Below are 15,130 nucleotides of genomic sequence, written 5' to 3'. Positions count from 1 at the left end.
TTCTAGAAAGCAGGGATTATTTTCATTGTCATTTTACAAATGAAGAAACTAAGAAATTAATTAAAAGTCAATAGGTAGTGAGAGATTAGGAATGCAAATGAAGTACATCGGCTTTCACAGTCATTGCTATTTTCATTATGCAATATAACTTTTAAAATAAACTGATAACTAGGATTCATCTCATATAAACACACAAACAAGGTCATGAGTTATGTTGTAGACAGTTTCCTAAGGGAATAATTCTGTCATTATTTAATATAAACCAGTAATTCAGCTAGTTTGTTAACCATTGTTTGTTGATTTATTCTATGAGTTCAGGGTTTTGTTGTCCAAGAAAATCCAACCCAAACTTGTAACCATTACCAAGTATTATTTGATCTGAATTTCAGTAATGATTTATGATTCTTAAGCCTTTGATGCTAGCTTAATACTAATCTGCATTTTATCTGAAATGTCTCCTCTAATATTCATAACAATCCAGTATTAATACCCTAATATTCCAAATTAGAAAGGCAGGATCATACATGTATATAACTTCCTAAATTCTGCTACTCCTAAGTGGCTCACCCATGGCTTGAATTGGGACTTAATTTATTCTAGTGTTCAAACTATTAAGTTCAGGACTTAACATGTGTGATAAAGCTTAGAAAAATTAGTGAAATTGATAAGGAAAGGGCAAAGGGACAGGGTAGGTAGTTAAGTATCAATAGTTAACCCCACTAAGGGATTATACATTTTTAAAAAGTACAGGGGGGCTTTGATCACTCAAGAAAGCAAATTTGCTTAACCACAAAACCAAGCAGGCTTGCTTTGCAACAAAACCATGGAACAGAAGCATAACACATACTCCCAAATAATAAAATAAGGGTAGAACAAGACCCACATCCTGCCCAGTGAGGTCAGTAAGTTAATGATTCCTAGGACATGCTTTACTACATACTCTAAAAGCAAAACACAAAGAAAAGGTGACATTATACTGAAACCTGGAATGATTTACCATATTTTAGTATATGTTTTACTCATTTCCATATCGCTATGACAGTCTCAGTCTGACTATGCAGGTACAAGAAAACTCCTCCACCTGACATGGAGGAAGGGGAGGAGCTGATAACGGAAGCTTAACATCCACTCAAGATGAGGAAAAGATGATCTCCCCTCCCCAATTTTCCCTTGATTATAAAACTGTAGCCCACTAAGTTCTTGGGGTAGTACCCTTCCCTGCCTCTTTGTAAGCCTCACAATCATCCTACCCTAATAAATCACTTCTTATCATTTTGCCTCTTGTATTCTTTCCACACTGAGACACAAAGAAGCACAGCCCCTTGGAGCCACCACTACTTGTCACTCAAGACACATTTCTGCAGTTTCAAATTGGCTCATTACTGACTTCAGATTTTATTCTAAATACCCACCATGAAATAATAGGGCATTGCTATTCTTTCTCCCAAACTGGAACTATAATCATGTGCAACCTTTGCTTTCTTCTAGTTGCCGTATTTGTCTCAAGGTTTCAGTTCAGTTCAGTTTAGTCGCTCAGTCATGTAGAACTCATTGCGACCCCATGAACCACAGCATGCCAGGTCTCCCTGTTCATCACCAACACCCAGCGTTTACCCAAACTTACGTCCACTGAGTCGGTGATGCCATCTAACCATCTCATCCTCTGTCATCCCCTTCTCCTCCTACCTTCAATCTTTTTCAACATCAGGGTCTTTTCAAATGAGTCAGTTCTTCGTATCAAGTGGCCAAAGTATTGGAGTTTCAGTTTCAACATCAGTCCTTCCAATGAACACCCAGGACTGATTTCCTTTAGGATGGACTGGTTGGATCTCCTTGCAGTCTAAGGGACTCTCAAGAGTCTTCCCCAACACTACAACTCAAAAGCATCAATTCTTCTGCACTCAGCTTTCTTTATAGTCCAACTCTCACATCCATACATGACTACTGGAAAAACCATAGCCTTGACTAGACAGACCTTTTTTGGTAAAGTAATGTTTCTGCTTTTTAATATGATGTCTAGGTTGGTCATAACTTTCTTTCCAAGGAGTAAAGGGTCTTTTAATTTCATGGCTGCAATCACCACCTGCGGTGATTTTTGAGCCCAAAAATATAAAGTCAGCCACTGTTTCCACTGTTTCCCCATCTATTTCCCATGAAGTGGTGGGACCAGATGCCATGATCTTAACTTTCTGAATGTTGAGCTCTAAGCCAACTTTTTCACTCTCCTCTTTCACTTTCATCAAGAGGCTCTTTAATTCTTCTTCACTTTCCGCCATAAGGTGGTGTCATCTGCATATCTGAGGATATTGATATTTCTCCTGACAATCTTGATTCTAGCTTGTGCTTCATCCAGCCCAGCGTTTCTCATGATGTACTCTGCATATAAGTTAAATAAGCAGGGTGACAATATATAGCCTTGACATACTCCTTTTCGTATTTGGAACCAGTCTGTTGTTCCATGTCCAGTTTAACTGTTGCTTCCTGACCTGCATAGAGGTTTCTCAAGAGGCAGGTCAGGTGGTCTGGTATTCCAATCTCTTTCTGAATTTTCCACAGTTTCTTGTGATCCACATAGTCAAAGGCTTTGGCGTAGTCAATAAGGCAGAAATTGATGTTTTTCTGGAACTCTCTTGTTTTTTCGATGATCCAGCGGATGTTGGCAAGTTGATCTCTGGTTCCTCTGAGTTTTCTAAAACCAGCTTGAACATCTGGAAGTTCACAGTTCACATATTGCTGAAACCTGGCTTAGAGAATTTTGAGCATTACTTTACTAGCATGTGAGATGAGTGCAATTGTGTTGTAGTTTGATCATTCTTTGGCATTGCCTTTCTTAGGGATTGGAATGAAAACTGACCTTTTCCAGTCCTGTGGCCACTGCTGAATTTTCCAAATTTGCTGGCATATTGAGTGCAGCACTTTCACAGCATCATCTTTTAGGATTTGAAATAGCTGAGCTGGAATTCCATCACCTCCACTATCTTTGTTCGTAGTGATACTTCCTAAGGCCCACTTGACTTCACATTCCAGATGTCTGGCTCTAGGTGAGTGATCACACCATCATGGTTATCTGGGTCATCAAGAGTTTTTTCGTATAGTTCTTCTGTGTATTCTTGCCACCTCTTCTCAATATGTTCTGCTTCTGTTAGGTCCATAACATTTCTGTCCTTTACTGAGCCCATTTTTTGCATGAAATGTTCCCTCGGTATCTCTGATTTTCTTGAAGAGCTCTCTAGTCTTTCCTATTCTATTGTTTTCCTCTATTTCTTTGCATTGATTGCTAAGGAAGGCTTTCTTTTCTCTCCTTGCTATTCTTTGGAACTTTGCATTCAAATGGGTATATCTTTCCTTTCCTCCTTTGCTTTTCACGTCCCTTCTTTTCACAGCTATTTGTAAGGCCTCCTCAGACAGCCATTTTGCTTTTATGCATTTCTTTTTCTTGGGGGTGGTCTTGATCCCTGTCTCCTCTACAATGTCATGAACCTCTGTCCACAGTTCATCAGGCACTCTGTCTATCAGATCTTAAATCTATTTCTCACTTCCACTGTATAGTCATAAGGTATTTGATTTAGGTCATACCTGAATAGTCTATTGGTTTCCCCCACTTTCTTCAATTTGGCATGAACCCAAAAGAGTCAGACATGACTTAGTGACTAAACAACAACAAAGAACAACAAAAGGAATATGTTAAAAAGTGAAGATGACAGAGTAATGCCTAAAAACCAAATCTACTGACTTCAAACTTTGTGGTGAAAATCTTGCACTTTTTTCTTATACTCAGGACACTGCTTGACTTCGAGGGACTCAAGATTACAATATGCTCCTTCCTACCTTAGGTAATTTCTTACCTGGACAACTACAGTTTCCCATCTCATTCTTCAAACCTTGTACTATCTCTGCTGCTCACTGTTTACCTCTACCAGAGTTCATCTGGACTTGCTCTTCATCCCCTTCTCTGTTGCCTTCACAAGGGGATAATCAGTGTGGTGAACACTCAACAGGTGTCTGAAAACTACCTTTCACTGATTTTTTGTGGGTTGATAGCTATTTCTTGGTGATAGCTATTTCTACTTTTACCTTTTTTTTTAATATAAAGTATAAAGTATCTTTCATGGACACCAGTGCATAGTAGGCATTTGACAAAAATTTCTACAGGATTGGGAATGCCTTTGAAGCAGGGGTGAGAGATGATATATCTTCATCTCTCTATCTAGTGCCATGTTTAGACATGGGGAGTTTCAGTAAATATAGATCTTATTAATCAATAAAATATTTTAAAACTTTTGACAGTTTCTTTTCTATGTTACCATTCTTTATTAACACATTTTATAATTATTATGAATCTAAATCATTTTATTCTCACCCGAGAGTATTCATATTACTAAAGGACATTCAAATAATTAGCAAAGATCTATAATGATAAGTTTTCCTTCTTTTATCTACAGTAAGAAACATTAAAATTGGTATTTTATTAATTTTTTATTCTAAGAACAACTGAGAAAAAATGGAAGTTTTCTTCTAAATTAACAAAACATATAAAGTCATTGAAAACTGTACTTAAATTTGGGAGAAATGGTTTACTTTTAAATTGGAATATTTGAAAAAAAATAAAAAAAAATAAATTGGAATATTTGTACAGAAGCAAAATTTTACACTACTCTGCATTTTCTCTAATAATGAGTCCACTTATATCTGTGAAGACTATTTTCAAGATGAAGATACAGTGACTGAACTGACAAGAATTAGGTGACACACTCCAAATTCAAAGAAATGAATGGGGTTCTGGACAAGGAGTAAGGAGACCTCTGTTCTCAATTCTATAACTGATTCAGTTCAGTTCAGCCGCTCAGTCATGTCCGAGTCTTTGTGACCCCATGGACTGCAGCATGCCAGGCCATCCTGTCCATCACCAACTCCGGAGCCTACTCAAACTCATGTCCATCAAGTTGGTGATATCATCCAACCATCTCATCCTCTGTCATCCCCTTCTTTTCCCGCCTTCAATCTTTCCCAGCATCAGGGTCTTTTCAAATGAGTCAGCTCTTCATATCAGGTGGCCAAATTATTGGAGTTTCAGCTTCAGCATCAGTCCTTCCAATGCACACCCAGGACTGATCTCCTTTTCGGATGGACTGGATGGATCTCCTTGCAGTCCAAGGGAATCTCAAGAGTCTTCTCCAACACCACAGTTCAAAATCATTAATTCTTTGCCACTCAGCTTTCTTTATAGTCCAACTCTCACATCCACATGTGACTATTGGAAAAACCTTAGCCTTGACTAGACGGACCTTTGTTGGTAAAGTAATGTCTCTGCTTTTTAATATGCTGTCAATGTTGGTCATAGTGTCTTTTAATTTCATGGCTGCAGTCACCATCTGCAGTGATTTTGGAGCCCCCAAAAATAGTCTCTCACTGCAACTAAATAGCAGCTTGCTATTTAAATCACTTTATTATTTTTCACCTAAATATCATTTTTTTAAAACAGTGAGAGATCAGTGACACAAATTCTTTTAAAAATGTATTCAGTTCTATCAGTAGTGCTCTTTGAGATACTTTGGAATTAGGTTTTGAGTGTGCAAAATTGTGTTAGTTATTTCAATCCTTGAGAAGATCCAACCCATATTACCCATTCACACAAAAGATGAATTTAGTCATTGCATGAGCTTGTGTTATTTGCCTAGAGATTTTGGCTTTTCAACAAACTTAAGCTGGAGGCTTGAACAAATGACTTGATTTCACAAAATCTCACAGTTTTCTTAACTACAAATTGGGAAGATTAATGTTTACTTACTTGCTAAAGTATTATGTGGATTAGTTAGCAGAGGAAGAGCATACATTTAGGAGTCCCATAGTTTCTATTCTTCTTGATCTCTTGTTCAGAATTTTCTATCTTGAATGAACTTTATTCCTTATATGCCAAGACTGCTTAGTTCACAGTCTTATTTATTGCTTTACTGCTTTAGAAGGTCCAGCTTACTCAATGAATAGTCAACACCCTCATCCTCTTGCTCTTTTCTTACTTTAGAAATGGAGCTTATTAACATGCTTTAATGTTAATTTGGAATATTTCTGATAGTTACCTTTTTAACTTTATTCCTTTTGTTGGTTAAAATAGGACTCAAAAAGAAATTACAGGAAAATTTTGAATTTTCCCTTAGCCCTTTTATGAACACATGTGAAATGCCTTGCTAAGCTACTAAACAAATAAAATGAGTAACTAGAACAATCATGTATTATGTTTTGGTGATAGTCTGCTGTTGACCAAATACATTCCAAGGTTAAGTAGCTCCATAGTAAGGAGGCAAAATAATCTGAATTTTGAGACCACAAATAAATACAGAATCTTTTCCCCAACTGAATGTGTCCAGTTTTATCTGTGTGATCTGGTCTTTGCTCTTGTAGGCAAGGCTGTTTGTATGCAATATTTAGATATTAATAATTTTATACATATAGATGGTAGAAACTTTAAATCAAATACCCCAAGAATCAAGAATAGTGCTTAATGCATAGGTGATGCTGACTATTTTTGGCAACTAGCATTATTATTCCATTATTGTTGCAATTGCATTATCCCAAGAAATCATCTATGAAAAGATGTAAAGATTTTGAGGTTGAAAATGATACTTCAGTGCTATATGGAATCAAATGGACATCCTAGAAAGCCCAACTCTGTATAACACCTGGGTCTTGCATGTAATGTTTAATGTTTAATTTTTAATCCTGGAGAGAGAGGCAGCACCTCAAGCAGAATGCAGAACACTAATCACTCTAGACCTCCACCTGAATGTTGATCTCAATGATTCAAACCACACTTTTCAGTCTTAGTTCCCCACTGTTGTTTTGTATCCATGAATATTCTCAGACTAGAAACTGAGCATGGAAAACAAGTGAAAATATACATCACAACTTGCTGTGTATTTTAAACTTTTTTAAAGTCAGGAATAAACACACTCTTTGTATAGTTAAAAATATATCCAAATATGTTATCACTAAATGAAAAGCAGACACTTTCAATTTAATAGCAGGTGGGCACATATATCTGAAAGTTTGTAATGTGTCATGTATAGTATGCAGACTAATGATAAGTTCCAAATGGTACCTAAATATTTTTGACAGGCTGATATGTGAGATGTTTACAGTGACTGTTTTAACATTTACTGTTCAGGACATATAAGTTATCTTACAGTCTGCTGTGCTGCGCTGTGTTACATGCCATAACACACTGATCTACACTGCTTTAATTATAATTCCAAAATTCAAAACGCCCCATAAGCTAAAAATTTCTACATAATTACTCAGCAAATTCATTTGACGGCAAACATGAAAGATGTGAAGTTTTCGTAGTCCTTATTTTTCCTAATTGGTATAACTCTTGATATATTTCACTGCAGGGATACAATGAGGTTTGACAACGCAATAGATGCTATGGGGTTATTATATAACACATAGTATAGGCAATCTACCACCTTTATAAACTCTGAATATCCTGTAATATAACTGGCTCAATGTATTGTAGATAAACCAATTGGGACTTCTACTAAGGGCCATATTATAACTAAGCTTTAGAAGAATCAGTTCAGTTCAGTCTCTTAGTCATGTCTGCCTCTTTGGACCCCATGAACTATAGCACGCCAGGCTTCCCTGTCCATCACCAACTCCTGGAGCTTACTCAAACTCATGTCCATCGGGTCGGTGATGCCATCCAGCAATTTCATCCTCTGTTGTCCCCTTATTCTCCTGACTTCAATCTTTCCCAGCACCAGGGTCTTTTCAAATGAGTCAGTTCTTTGCATCAGGTGGCCAAAGTACTGGAGTTTCAGTTTCAGTGTCAGTCCTCCAATGAATATTTGGAACTGATTTCCTTTCGAATAGACTGATTTGATCACCTTGCAGTCCAAGGGACACTCAAGAGTCTTCTACAACACCACAGTTCAAAAGCATCAATATTTTGGCACTCAGTTTTCTTTATAGTCCAACTCTCACATCCATATGTGACTACTGGAAGAACCATGACTTTGTCTAGATGGACCTTTGTTGACAAAGCAATGTCTCTACTTTTTAATATGCTATCTAGGTTGCTCATAGCTTTTCTTCCAAGGAACAAGCATCTTTTAATTTCATGCCTGCAGGCACCATCTGCAGTGACTTTGGAGCCCAAAAATTTAAAGTCTGTCACTATTTCCATTGTTTCCTCATCTATTTGCCATTAAGTGATGGGACTAGATGCCATGATCTTAGTTTTCTGAATGTTAAGCTTTAAGCCAACTTTTTCACTCACTTCTTTCACTTTCATCAAGAGGGTCTTTAGTTCTTTGCTTTCTGCCAAAGGGTGGGTTCACCTGCCTATCTGAGGTTATTGGTATTTCTCCTGGCAATCTTAATTCTAGCTTGTGCTTCATCCACCTGGGCATTTAATATGATGTACTCTGCATACAAGTTGGGCTTCCCTTGTGGCTCAGCTAGTAAAGAATCTGCCTGCAATGTGGGAGACCTGGGTCCAATCCCTGGGTTAGGAAGATCCCCTGGAGAGGGGAAAGACTACCCACTCCAGTATTCTGGCCTGGAGAATTCAGTCCATGGGGTCACAAAGAGTCTTGACATGCATATAAGTTAAATAAGCAGGGTGACAAAATACAGCCTTGACATACTCCTTTCCCGATTTGGAACCAGTTTGTTGTCCAGTTCTAACAGTTGCTTCCTGACCTGCATACAGATTTCTCAAGAGGCAAGTCAGGGGGTCTAGTATTTCCATCTCATTCAGAATTTTCCACAGTTTGTTTGTGATCAACACAGTCCTAGGCTTTGGCATAGTTAACAAAGCAGAAGCAGATGTTTTTCTGGAACTCTATTGCTTTTTCAATGATCCAACGGATATTGGCAATTGATTTTTGTTTTCTACCTTTCCTAAATCCAGCTTGAACATCTGGAAGATCACAGTTCACATACTGTTGAAGCTTGGCTTGGAGAATTTTGTGGCAGTGCATGCAGGGGACCTTTTGAAGGAGGCTGCATTACCTCCACCATAGTTTGGTCTCAGGTCAATCAACAGGGAGGGAACACAGTCCTGCCCATCAACAGAAGATTGGATTAAAGATTTACTGAGCATGACTCCACCCATCAGAACAAGACCTAGTATCCCCCACAATCAGCCTCTCCCATCAGGAAGCTTCAATAAACCTCTTATCCTTATCTGTTAGAGGGCAGACAGAATGAAAACCACAATCACAGAAAACTAATCAAACTGATCACATGGACCACAGCTTTGTCTAACTCAATGAAACTGAGAACCAGGCGATGTAGGGTCACCCAAGATGGACAGATCATGGAGGAGAGTTCTGACAAAACGTGGTCTGATGGAGAAAGGAATGGCAAACCACTTCAGTATTTTTGCCTTGAGAACCCCATGAACAGTATGAAAAGGTAAAAAGATATCACAGTGAATGATGAACTCCCCAGGTCAGTAGGTGCCCAATATGCTACTGGAGATCAGTGGAGAAATAACTCCAGAAAGGATGAAGAGACAGAGCCAAAGCAAAAACAACGCCCAGTGACTGGTGATGGAAGTAAAGTCCAATGATGTAAAGAGCAATATTGCATAGGAACCTGGAGTATTAGGTCCATGAATCAAGGTAAATGGAAAGTGGTCAAACAGGAGATGGCAAGAGTGAACATCAACATTTTAAGAATCAGCGAACTAAAATGGACTGGAATGCACAAATTTAACTCAGATGACCATTATATCTGCTACTGTGGGCAAAAATCCCTTAGAAGAAATGGAGTAGCCTTCACAGTCAACAAAAGAGTCCAAAATGCAGTACTTGGATGCAACCTCAAAAACGACAGAATGACCTCTGTTCGTTTCCAAGGCAGACAATTCAATTTCAGAGTTAATATAAGTCTATGCCCCAACCACAATGCTGAAGGAGCTGAAGTGGAATGATTCTATGAAGACCTAAAAGACCTTCTAGAACTAACACCCAAAAGTTGTCCTCTTCATCAGTTCAGTTCAGTCGATCACTCATATCTGACTCTTTGCGACCCCATGAACTGAAGCACGACAGGCCTCCCTGTCCATCACCAACTCCTGGAGTTTACTCAAAAACATGTCCATTGAGTCTGTGATGCCATCCAACCATCTCATCCCCTGTCATCCCCTTCTCCTCCCGCCTTCAATCTTTCCTAGCACCAGTGTCTTTTCCAGTGAGTCATTTCTGTGCATCAGGTGGCCAAAGTATTAGAGTTTCAGCTTCAGCATCAGACCTTCCATTAAATATTCAGGACAGATTTCCTTTAGGATGGACTGGCTTGGTCTCCTTGCTGTCCAAGGGACTCTCAAGAGTCTTCTCCAACACCACAGTTCAAAAGCATCAATTTTTTGGTGCAGGGAAGCTCAGTACAGTCAGCACAAACAAGACCGGGAGCTGACTGTGGCTCAAATCATGAACTCCCTATTGCCAAATTCAGACTTAAATTGAAGAAAGTAGGGAAAAGCACTAGACCATCTATACCCGGGTCCCAAAGAAGTTACGTAGATCTTGGAAAGAAGTTGCATGTGCCATTTACCTTTTGAATGAGTAACTCTGAGCTCAGGAAACTACAATATTTTGAGGTGATTTCTGGAAAATCTGCCCAATCTTTGCTTTACTAGGAGAGATTATCTTTATTACTCTTGAGAGGAAGTAAATCTGTTCTCTGTCCAAGAGGCAGATAGAATCTCTATCTTTCAAAACTGACTACTGTACAGAAATCTTTGAAAACATTCAAGAATAAAAACTTGTCAATGCTCTGCTCAAAAGACATTCAAAAACAAGAGAGACTAATAGAGATTGTCTTCTGATACCACTAAGTTAAATTTTTCTTAACATCTGTCCTCCTTTAGTTCTACTTTATAAATCCACCTGATGTATCACTAAACAATGCATAATTGCTTGCTTTGAAATTAAAATTAATGGAGCATTCAGTGCTTTTTTGTTATTTTTTTTAAATCCACATTAAATCTTATTCAAGACTTATCCAAGTCCATATATGTAGCTATAGCCTATTCATTACCAGCGCTGTATAACATTCCATTGTTTGAGTGTCAGAACTTATGTATTCCTTGCATTCATCCATTTGGCTTATTTTCATTTATTGTTTATATGAAAATATTTTGAGTCTTTTAAGGAAGTCTCCTAGTACATATATTCAGGAATTTCTCTAGAGCATTTTAATAGGAGAGGGAGTGTTAAAACACTTTAGACATACAATGCATGTCACCAGATACTTCAGTATTTTCTCAATGGGTTAAAGTTTGAAAATATCTTTACTTCTTATTAAATACCTACATTGGGTAGAAATTTCAGGTGCTTAACATTTTTGTCAAAATATGATATTCCTGCTTAATTCTTTTGCCCATTTTCTATGATTTTTTTTTCTTATAAATTCATCAGAATTCTTCACATTTTCTTGGTACTAATTAATGATCAATGATATATTTGGAACTAAGGTCCCCAATTCATGGCTTGCCTTTTCATCCTCATTTTCTTTTATTTCACTTCATTTGATATCTTTTCCTATGCTTCATAATCAATGTCTTATTAAGTAGTCCTACTATGGCATGAAAATAGATATGATTTCCAAATTTTACATTGATTTTAGTTTTCATAAAATATATATTTATGCATCTATAATATACAGACATGCCTGTATATAACCAACCTCTCATGTCTATTCTTTCTCCATAGATCTATAATAGCAAGCTTATAAAGTACAACTGTCCATACATATGAGTCTTTCAGTGGGCTCCTTTTGGTTACATTGATCTATTTATCTGTTCCTATTCCATTTACAAAATTAATGACCATAGTTTGTAATAATAATTGGCATTAAGTTAGGCAAATATATCCATCTGGTCCTGTGTCTTCAGGTAAATTTTCTCTTTTAGCTCTCTCTTCCATATAAACTTTAGAACCATCTTGTCAGGTATGCTCACATATCCACCCGAAAGCATAAATTAAGATTCTGTTTAAATAGCATTGAAATTATAGGATAGTTTAGGAGCAATGGAAATATTTAGAATATGTTCCTTTGATTACTTGAACATAACATGTATCTTCATCAACATATATTTTCTCTTGTAAATTTTAATAAAAATTAGGATAGTGTCTATAAGAACTTGAAAGTAGTTAGATTTATTTCTAGTTACTTTGTATTTTTGATGTAATTTAAATTGTATCTTTGAAATTTCATCTTCTAAATGTTTGTTGTTGATACATAGAAATGTAACTGAGTTTTGTATATTGCTTCTGTACCTATCAGACTGTTAGTTTTAGCTTTTTACCTACAGTTTCTTCTGAATTTTTTTCTGAATTTTCTACATACATATCATGTAATCTATGATATATCTATGATAATGAGAGTTTTAAAAATTGTTTTCTATTTTCAATAACTTTGCTTCTTTTTATCTTTTTTAGATTGTCTTGAATATTCTGTATGTTACAGAATAGAATGCTATTAGTGGGCATCACCACCTTTTTCCCAAATTTGAAGACAATTGCTTGCAGCATTCATGCTTATTTATTGTAATTTTAGGAGTTTTTTAGTAAGTAAAGAAAGATACAGCATCAAGCTGGGACAATCGTTTTAAGATATTATGATATTTTCTTCCCCCCACCTCAGTTCTGTGATGCAAAAAGGTAGAAGATGGGGTACATTACTATAAAGAAATTAAAAGGTATTCATTGCCTTCTCAATAGTTAGTTTCCAAACAAGTACATGAAAAGATAGACTTATGGAGTAAAGTTTAAAACTTCAGTTCTATCAATCAGTATGTTAGAACTAGCTGTAATGTACATCAACTATGCAGACAGAGTCAACAATACAGTTTGTCTTAAAAGGGAATGTGTAGTAAAGCATCCTAAAATTATATTTTTAGCTTGCTTTGTTCCCCATGAATAAAGTATTAGAAAAAAACATAAAAGAGCTTAAATCTATTCTGCCTTATTAATAATTTCGCTACATATTTTTTCATTCTAAACCTGAGATTGTAAATGGTCTTGATGTTTGAGGCATGTTTATTTCTTCTATTATGTTTATTTCTTCTATATGGCATTTCTTATGTCTAATCCTTTCTTAGAACATTTACTGAGTTTTCTTCCCTTTGAATATTCCTCTGCCTGGTTATGTCCTTACATTTATGAAAAGAAACCAGATCTTTTTCTTGCTCTGTAATGCAGAGATAACAGATGCATCATAATGAAGTCATCCTTTAACTGCTTACATGTGATAAGACATAAATATCACCTGCCCCCCCAACCCCCCCAACGCACACACTGGACTTCCTGACCTATTTTCCAGGCTCTTTGATTATCAGGGAAGTGTTTCTAAATTCAATATTTACAATTCAATTAGCTTCATAGCAAATGAAATCTATGACATTATTACTGCTGACTGACTGCGTTCTCAGTCACTTCAGTTGTGTCCAACTCTTTGTGACCTTATGGACTGGAGCCTGCCAGGCTCTTCTGTCCAAGGGATTCTCCAGGCAAGAATACTGGAGTGGGTTGCCATTCCCATCTCCAGGAGATCTTTCTGACCCAGGGATTGAACCCACATCTCTTATGTCTCCTACACTGACAGGTGGGTTCTTTACCACTAGCACCATCTAGGAAGCCTTATTGACTACTTTTATTTTAATGACAGAGATTCATCCTAGAAGCATGTGTTTATTTAACATTAGCAGTGGTTAATTATAGAAAGAAGAATAAAACTAGACTATATGTAATATCACTTTTTGGTAAATATTATATAAAAAACAATCTGTAGCATATGCAAAGTTCCTTGCATAATTTCTTTGGTTCTGACTAAATTTGTGATGTGATTATTAATGTTTTCTAACTATCATATATGTTCAACAAAAAGTCCTTTAGAAATATTATAATTGTGCTCGCTTCGGCAGCACATGTACTAAAATTGGAACGATACAGAGAAGATTAGCATGGCCCCTGCGCAAGGATGACACGCAAATTCGTGAAGCGTTCCATATTTTTGAAAAAGAAAAAAGAAAAAAAAAAAATATTATAATTCAGGCAATTCTAACCATGGGCAAAGTATCAAACTGGGTAGTACATATATATATTTTTGCCAATCCAACACTCATATCACACTCTAGGTCCTTTCCAAGTTCTAATCCCTAAGTTTCACTGCTTCTCTCTGTCTGGACCCAGTTCTCCTGCTTCCCCATTTATCCTGGCAAAGCCTGCCTAGGTACCTTGTTCATACTTAGATAAGACTCACTGCATTTGATATATTGTTTGGAGGTATCTGCATTTAGTAGAGACCTATGACTTGTGTGCCCAATATTTTCCCTTTCAACAAAATGTTGGTTGTGCAAAAGTCCATTTAAAATACATTCAGCTTTCTGTACTTGCTGGTCACCATTAAGGAACTAGAAGGGTAAAGTGCAAAAAAAAAGCATCCTTAAAAAGTGTATTCAAACTGCACCTCAATGACAAGAACGTTTCTGAGATACCTTGTTTGAAAGATGGGAAGACTGATGATGTAGGATCTTTGTAATATTTCATTGTCAGCTTCATTTGCAGTGACACCAAGTATAATTTATTTGTCCTCTCTCTAGGAGCAACATTTTTTTTTTTTTTAGGAGCAACATTATTTAAGCAAAATTTCTCTCACATTGGTAATCAGATATTTCTCCTGAACTCTATTCCCAAGGGTGGTGATACAGAATATGTAGTTGACTCAGTAAATACTGATTTGGGAAGGAGGTGGGACAAAATGTTGATTGCATTTTTATACTTTTCCTTTGATATTCTCTCTCCTAAAACATCTTGCTTAAGATTCTATCAAGTGACTCCAGCACTTATGACATTGGAGTTAAATGATTCCAGCAATAGTCTAGAAAACAAAGTTAAATTTCTGGGGCAAATTTTAATTGTTAGATAGTTGCTGCGAATAGTTAAACTAATCAGAATCCTGTGGTACCTTCCTAGTGACAGGCCCAGGTGCATCCCATCTTTTGTTTGTAAGAAAGATTTAGTGTCCTAGGCCTTCCCCAAGTTCCAAAGAATAAATCCAATAAAAAAAAGTGAGAAAAGGCAGAAACAAAGGAAAACAGTCAAGAAAGACAATATAATAA

The 15,130-nt window shown here is 36.7% G+C and overlaps 1 non-coding gene across 1 annotated transcript; it reads left to right on the top strand.

The window, feature by feature from the left end:
• Nucleotides 1-13,917: 13,917 nt before the first annotated feature.
• Nucleotides 13,918-14,024, top strand: LOC122442838. The gene has a single exon (XR_006269811.1). It is a non-coding gene; the product is annotated as a U6 spliceosomal RNA (small nuclear RNA).
• Nucleotides 14,025-15,130: the final 1,106 nt, after the last annotated feature.

Source organism: Cervus canadensis, chromosome 5 (assembly GCF_019320065.1).
Source record: "Cervus canadensis isolate Bull #8, Minnesota chromosome 5, ASM1932006v1, whole genome shotgun sequence".
Classification (NCBI taxonomy): domain Eukaryota; kingdom Metazoa; phylum Chordata; class Mammalia; order Artiodactyla; family Cervidae; genus Cervus; species Cervus canadensis.
This window is presented reverse-complemented; position numbering and strand designations above follow the sequence as displayed.